This window comes from Pteropus vampyrus, unplaced genomic scaffold (assembly GCF_000151845.1).
Source record: "Pteropus vampyrus isolate Shadow unplaced genomic scaffold, Pvam_2.0 Scaffold528, whole genome shotgun sequence".
Taxonomy (NCBI): Eukaryota; Metazoa; Chordata; class Mammalia; order Chiroptera; family Pteropodidae; genus Pteropus; species Pteropus vampyrus.
The window spans coordinates 2,330,636-2,338,990 of NW_011889309.1; positions in this window are offsets into that span (position 1 = coordinate 2,330,636).

Consider the following 8,355-nt stretch of genomic DNA (forward strand, 5'->3'; position numbering starts at 1 on the left):
CAGAAACGAATGACTCCACAGAAATGCAAAAGATTATAAGAAAATACTATGAGCATTTATATGCCAACAGATTGGACAATCTGAAAATATAGATGATCAATGAAACTAAGAGATGGTTCTTTGAATAAATAAACGAAATCGATAAACCTTTAAACAGACTCATCAAGAAAAAGAAGAGAAAAAAAAAACAAATAAAATCAGAAACGAATGACTCCACAGAAATGCAAAAGATTATAAGAAAATACTATGAGCATTTATATGCCAACAGATTGGACAATCTGAAAATATAGATGCATTCCCAGAAACATAAGATCTTCCAAAATTGAGTCAAGGAAAAAAAAAATCTGAACCAACTGATTACTACTAACCAAATCAAATCGGTAACCAAAAAAAACTCCCAACAAACGAAAGCCCCGGACCCAATGGCTTCACAGGCAAATTTTACCAAACATTCAAAGAAGAATTAACACCTATTCCTCTCAAACTATTCCAAAAAATTCAAGAGGAAGAAGGGCTCCCAAGCTCATTTTAAGAGACCACTATTACCCCAATTTTAAAACTAAACAAAGACATTACAAAAAAGTTAGAATTATAGGCTGATATCCTGATGAACATAGATGCAAAAATTCTCAACAAAATATTAGCAAACTGAACACAGCAATATGTTTAAAAGATCATGCAACATGATCATGGGATATATTCCTGGGATTCAATATTGACTCAATACCCTCAAATCAATTAATGTGTTACACCACATTAAGAAATTAAAAGCTAAAAATCATATGATCATATCAATAGATGCACAAAAACATTTGATAAAATCCAGCACCTATTTATGATAAAAACTCTCAGCAAAGTTGGAATAGAGAGAAAATATCTTAACATAATAAAGGCCATATATGACAAATTCATGGCAAAAATCCTACTCAACAGAGAGGTAAAAGCATTTTCCTTAAGATCAGGAACAAAACAAAGATATCTACTTTCACAATTTTTATTCAACATAGTATTGGAAGTCCTAGCCACAGCTTCAGACAAGAAAAATAAATAAAAAGCATTCAAATGGGAAAGGAAGATGTAAAACTGCTGTTATTTACAGATGACATGATACTATAGAGAGTGATCCCTACAGATTTCATCAAATACTGTTAGAATTTATAAGTGAATTTGATAAAGTAGCCGTATAAAAATTAATATTCAGAAATTTTTTACACCAATAATAAACCATTAGAAAGAGAAATTAAGAAAATAATCTCATTTACAACTGCATCAAAAAAATAAATATCTGGGAATAAATTTAATCAAGGAGGTAAAAGACCTGTAGTCAGAAAATTTTAAATGATTAAAGAAAAATATTGAAGAAGATACAAATAAATGGAAGCATATACTATGCTCATGGTTAGGAAGAATTAATATCATTAAAATATCCATACTACAATCTATAGATTCAGAGCAATTCCTATCAAAATATCAATGGCATTTTTTTTTTCACAGAACTAGAACAAATACTCCTAAAATTTATATAGAACCATAAAAGACTCTGAAAAGCCATGGCAATCTTGAGAAAACAAAGAGTAGTATCATGTTACCTGATATCAAACTATACTACAAAGCTGTAGTAATAAAAACAGCATGGTACTGACATAAAAACAGACACACAGATCAACGGAACTGAATAGAGAGCCCAGAAATATATCTATGCCTATATGATTAATTAATCTATGATAAATTAGGCAAAAATACATAATGGGATATTTATTAAATGGTGTTGGGAAAACTGGACAGATACATGCAAAAAATGAAACTGGATAACTTTTCAATTTATTTTTTTTTATTATGGTGACATTGGTTAATGAAATCCAGGAAGTTTCTGGTGTACAGTTCAACAGTAAGGCATATATATTGCATTGTGCGTTCTCTGCCCATAATTAAATTTCTTTCTATCACACATATTTGACCCCTTTTACCCCATCTACTTCCTCCCTTCCCCCTACTTTCTGGTAACCACTAGTCTATTGTTTATGTCCATGAGTCTCTGTTTGTTTGTCCTGTTTGTTTGTTGCTTTTAGATTTATATCCCACATATAAGTGATATCATATGGTTCTCAACTTTTTCTGTCTGGCTCATTTCGCTTAGCATGATTATCTCAAGGTCCATGCATGTTGTCGCAAATGGCAGTATTTCATCTCTTTGCATGGCTGAGTAATATTCCATAGTATATATGTACCATAGCTTTTTTAGCCAGTCATCAACCGTAGGACACTTCAGTTGCTTCCAAGTCCTGGCCTCCATGAATAATGCTGCTATGAACATTGGTATACAAATATCTTTTCAGATATGGGTTTCAAGCCTTGGAGTAAATACTCAGTAGAGGGATTGCTGGATTATATGGTAGACAAATTCTTAGTTTTTTGAGGAACCTCTATAATGTTATTAGTGGTGACTGTACCAATTTGCAGTCCCATCAGCAGTGTATGAGGGTTCTTTTTTCTCCACATCCTCTACAGCACTTGTTATTACTTGTCTTGCTGATAACAGCTATTCTAACAGGTGTGAGATAATATCTCATTCTGGTTTTGATTTGCATTTTCCTAATAGCTAGCAATGTTGAGCATCTTTTTTTTATGTTTGTTGGCCATTTGTATGTCTTCTTGAAAGATGTGTCTTTTCAGGTCCTCTGTCCAATTTTTTATTGGATTGTTTGAGGTTTTTTGTTGTTCTTGAATTGTATGAGTTCTCTGTATATTTTGGATATTAGGCCCTCATCAGAGGCGTTGCTTGCAAATACATCTTCCCATTCAGATGGTTGTCTATCTTGTTAATGGTATCTTCTGCTATGCAGAAGCTTTTTAGTTTGATGCAGTCCCATTCTTTTTTTTTTTTTTTTTTTGCTTTTAATTCTCTTGCCTTTGAAGTCAAATTCACAAAATCATCTTTAAGTCCAAGGTCCATGAGTTTAGTTCCTATGTTTCTTCCATTCAATTTATTGTTTCAGGCCTTATATTTAGGTCCAGAATCAATTTTCAGTTAATTATGATGCATGGTGATAGACAAAAGTCTGGTTTCATTCTTTTGCAGGCAGCTTTCCAGTTTTCCCAGCACTATTTATTGAAGAAGCTTTCCTTTCTTCACTATATGTTTTTGGCTTTTTTTGTCAAAAATTATTTGCCCATATAAACATGGGTTTAATTCTGGACTGTGGATTCTGTTCCATTGGTCCATGTGTCTGGTTTTTTTTTTTTTTTCTGCAATACCATGCCATTTTGATTATTGTCACTTTGTAGTATAGTTTGAAGTTTGGCACAGGGATACCTCCAGCCTTGTTCTTTTTTCTCAGGATGGCTTTGGCAATTCAAAGTCTTTTGTGCTTCCATACTAATCTACTGATTTTTTGTTCTATTTCTTTTGAAAATGCCAATGGGATTTTGAAAGGATTGCATTAAATTTGTATAATGCTTTAGGCAATAAGGTTATTTTAACCTTGTTGATTCTTCCAATCCAAGAACATGGAATATCTTTCCATTTCTTTGTATCTTCTTCAATTTCTTTGAAGAGGGACTTATAGTTTTCATTATGTAGGTCCTTCACATGTCTTGTTAGATTTATTCCTAGGTATTTTCTTCTTTTTGTTGCAATTGCAAAAGGAATTATTTTTCCACTTCTTTTGAGTATAGGAATGCTATGGATTTTTGGACATTGATTTTATATCCAGAAGCTTTACTGTATGTGCTTATTATTTCTAGTAGTGTTCTTGCAGAGTCTTTAGGGTTTTCTATATAGAGAATCATGTCATCTACAAATAGTGACAGTTTGATTACTTCATTTCCTGTTTGGATGCCTTTTATATCTTTATCTTGCCTGATTCCACTTGCTAGGGCCTCCAGTGTTACACTGAATAAGAATGGCAATAGTGGAGAGGCTTGTCTTGCTCCTGATCTTAGAGGAAAAGTTTTTAGTTTTTCACCATTAAGTATAATGTTAGCTGAGGGTGTGTCATAGATGGCCTTTATTATGTTAAGGTACTTTCCTTCTATACCGATTTTGTTAAGTGTTTTGATCGTAAATGGATCCTTTATCTAGTCGAAGGCTTTTTCTGCATCTATTGATAGGATCATATGATTCTCATTTTTTAATTTGTTTATGTGGTGTATCACATTAATTGATTTTCATATGTTGAACCATCCCTGTGCCCTTGGGATGAAGCCCACTTGATCGTGGTGTATAATCTTTTCAATATGTTGCTGTATTTGGTGCAATAGTGTCTTATTTAGGATTTTTGCATCTGTGTTCATGAGAGATATTGGTCTGTAGTTTTCTTTTTTTTATGTTATCTTTACCAGGTTTTGATATCAGAGTAATATTGGCCTGATAAAATGAGTTGGGAAGTATTATCTCCTCTTTGACTTTTTGGAAGAGTTTGAGGAGAATAGCTATTAAATCTTTGCATGTTTGGTAGAATTCACTGGTGAATCCATCTGATCCTGGACTTTTATTTCTTGGTAGGTTTTTGATGATTGTTTCAATTTCTATACTGCTGATCAGTCTATTTAGATTTTCCAGTTCTTGATTCAGTCTAGAAAGGTTGGATCTTTCTAAGTATTTGTCCATTTCTTCTAGGTTATTAATTTGGTGTTATGTGCTTTTCATAATATTCTTCTATGATCCTTTGTATTTCTGCAGTGTCTGTCATAATATCTCCTCTATCATCCCTGATTTTGTTTATTTGTGTCCTTTCTCTTTTTTCTTTAGTGAGTCTAGCCAAGGGTTTGTCAAATTTATTAAACTTCTCAAAGAACCAATTCTTTGTTGCCTTTACTTTTCTGTTATTTTTTTATTTAATTTCATTTAATTTTGCTCTAGTATTATTTTCTTCCTTCTGCTGACTTTAGCTTCATTTGTTCTTCCTTTTCTAGTTTATTAAGATGAAGCATTGGTTTGTTTATTTAGGCTCTTTTTTGCTTTTTAAGATAGGCCTATAATGATATGAACTTTCCTCTTATGATCTCTTTTGCCATGTCCCAAAAGCTTTTATACATTGTACTATTATTATTATTTGTTTCTATGTATCTCTTAATGTTTCTTTTTATTTCTTCTCTGACCCAGTCATAATTCAGCAGCATGTTGTTTAATCTCCATGTATTTATGGTTCTTTTCACTTTCTTTTTACAGTTGATCTCCAGCATCAAAGCATTATGATCAGAGAATATGGTTTGTATGATTTCAACCCTCTCATATTTGTTGACAATCTGTGTGTCCCAGTATGTGGTCAATCCTTGAGAATGTTCCGTGTGCACTAGAGAAGAATGTATAAGCAGTTGTTTTGGCATGAAAGGCTCTGTATATGTCAATTATGTCCAGTTGGTCTAATGTACCATTTAAGGATGTTATTTCATTATTGATTTTCTGTTTGAATGATCAGTCCATATCCAACAGTGGGGTATTTAGGTCCCCTACTATAACAGTGTTTTGTTTTGTTTCTCTCTTTTGTTTTGTTAGTAATTTCTTTATATATTTTGGGGCTCCCTGATTGGGAGCATAGATTTTAGTGTTATATCTTCTTAGTATATGATCCCTATACTATAGTTTTATATATATATATGATAGTTTTATATATATATATATATAAAACTAGATATATATATATACATATATATGTATATATATCCATTTTCTTCTGCATGTGCCTTATCTCCATTCCCCTTTGCAAATTTGGATCTTTGAATCCTCCCCTTTTCAGTCATTGTTGTCTCAATTTGTCCCTATGTATACTGAACGTTCATTACTATCCTGCTTTAGCAATTCTCTTCTTATTGTTTAAGTATATAAAGCCCTGTTCTTCGCAAGGGTAGTACTCCTCTGCTTCTATCTGCCTGCTAGTCACCTTACTCATAATTATACGTGCTTTTTTTTTTTTGTCACTTTGTTTTAGGTGAACTGACCCCTTTCAGTATTTCCTATAACACAGGCCTCGTTGTGGAGAATTTCCTCAATTTTTGTAAGTCTGGAAAGTTCTTTATTTCTCCTTCATATCTAAAGGAGAGCTTAGCTGAATACATTATTCTTGGCTGGTAGTTTCTTTTATTTGATAGTTTCAATATTTGATTTCACTCCTTTCTGGCTTATAAGGTTTGTGCTGACATGATAACCTTTATAGGTAACTATCTTCTTTTATATGGCTGCCCTGAGAATTCTTTCTTTGTCATTGATTTTTGGTAATTTTAATACAATGTGTCTTGGAGAGGCTTTTTTTTTTGTTGAGATAATTGGATATTCTGTTGACTTCTTGAATTCCAAGCTCCAGCGCATTCTTTAGATTTGGGAAATCCTCATCAACTATTTATCTGAAAATGCTTTCCAATCCCTCCTCCTTCTCCACGCCTTTGAGAATGCCCATTAGTCCTCTCCTGATGGTATCAGCTAGTTCCTGTATTTCTCTTTCATTATTTTTCCTTCTTTGGTTTCTCTCTTCCTTCTGATTTATTTCGAGATTTCTATCTTCACTATCACTGATCCTTTCCTCCATTTGGTCGACTCTATTTCTCAAACTTGCTATTTCATTTTTCATCTCTTTCAGTGTGTTCTTCATCTACAAAAGTTCTGTTTGGTTCTCTTTTAGGCTTTCAATCTCTGCTAAAGAACTCATTCTGCTGATCTTGTTTTTTTCAATTTCTGAATTTGTTGATATGAAATGTTTTGGATCTCATTGAGCTTTTTCAGAAGTATCATCTTGAATTCCTTGTCATTTAAGTCACATATTTCTATGTCTTTAAGCTTGTTTTCTGGAGATTCTTCTTTTTCTTTCTGAGATGCCTTGTCACCTTGGTTGTTCATGGTGTTTAATAGACTATTTCTCCACTTGGGCATTAATTGAAGTGTATTCTGTTTTGTTTTTGTTTTTGTTTTCCCCTAGAAAGGAGATTTATTATATAAAGTGCTCTCTTTAGCCTGTTGCAGAGAAGGTGTTTTTCTTTTGGTTTCCAGTAGATGGCTTCTAAGCCTCTTGGATTTTTGCTTTATATAAAGTCTTAATAATGCCTTGGATTTTTGCTTTATATAAAGTCTTAATAATGCCCCCCCTTAAGATATTTAAACACTCTGGCTACCCTCAGTCCCTGTCAGTATTAGACTGTTTCTGTAGAGTTTGCTCAGATTCCTCTGGGGCTCCATGATGTTTGATCTTGGAGGATATGGGTGGAGGGTCCTTTTCATTTGGGGGATGGGGGCTGCGGCTCAGCCTCATGGTTTGCAATCGAGGCTGGTAAAAATCAACTGTTGCACTTTTGCTGTCTCCACTTCTCTGTCGTCCTCACTTCTCTGCTTTCTGCCCTGATCCTTGAACACTGCTGCTACATGGATCTCACGGCTCTCTCAGGCAGGGTTGTTCAGGGATCCCACAGTTCCTCCTGCAGGGAGCTCTGTCTGCGAGAGGCAGCTTCTTTGTTTCTCCCTGTCTATTGCCCAACACTCAGGATTCTGACCTGTGGTAGCTCTTATGCACAGATCCCACACTCAGATGTGCTGGTGTGCAGGTTGGGTATTTTTTGTTGAATTTTAGATGTTCAGTTATTGTTGTTTAAAGGGTAGAGATCTGGGGACATCTCTCACTCTGCCATGTTTCTGATATCACTCCCCCTAGCCTTATTTTTATTCTAAACCTAACGTTAACCCTTACTTAAATCCACACTCTAACCTGAGCTAAATTTAACCCTAATCCTAGAATGAAACCTAATCATAAACTCACATTTAACCTTATCCCTAACTCTAAATTTAACCATAATCCAAATCCAACTCAAAACCCAAGCCTAACCCTAATTCTAAACTCTATCTAAAACATACTAAAATTAACCCGTGATGTAAATCTAATCCTATAAATTAACTCAACTCTAACCCTACCTCTACCTATATGCTAACCTCAACTGCAACCTAATCCTAAACTTTATCTCAAATATAAAGCTCAACTCAACCCTAACTCTCAACCTAACCCTAATTCTAATCCTAACCTCAACCAAAACTTTAACTTTGACACATACCCTAACCCTAATCTCAAACTCAACCCTGAGCTAACTTCAACTCTAATCTTAATTCAAATTTCCATCCTAATCCTAGCCATAACCCAAACCAAAACACAATCCTAACCTCAAACCAAACAGTAATTCTAACACTCACTGTCACTCTAATACTAAACTCAAAAATAAGCTTAACCCTAAACTCAAACCATGCCCAACACCAAACATAACCCTATCCTGAACTCAGATTGTAACCTCTAACTTAACTCTAACCTTAACACTAACATTAACCCTAATACTACCCTCAATCTTAATCCTTACCTCAATGATAACAACCCCAAAGGTAAT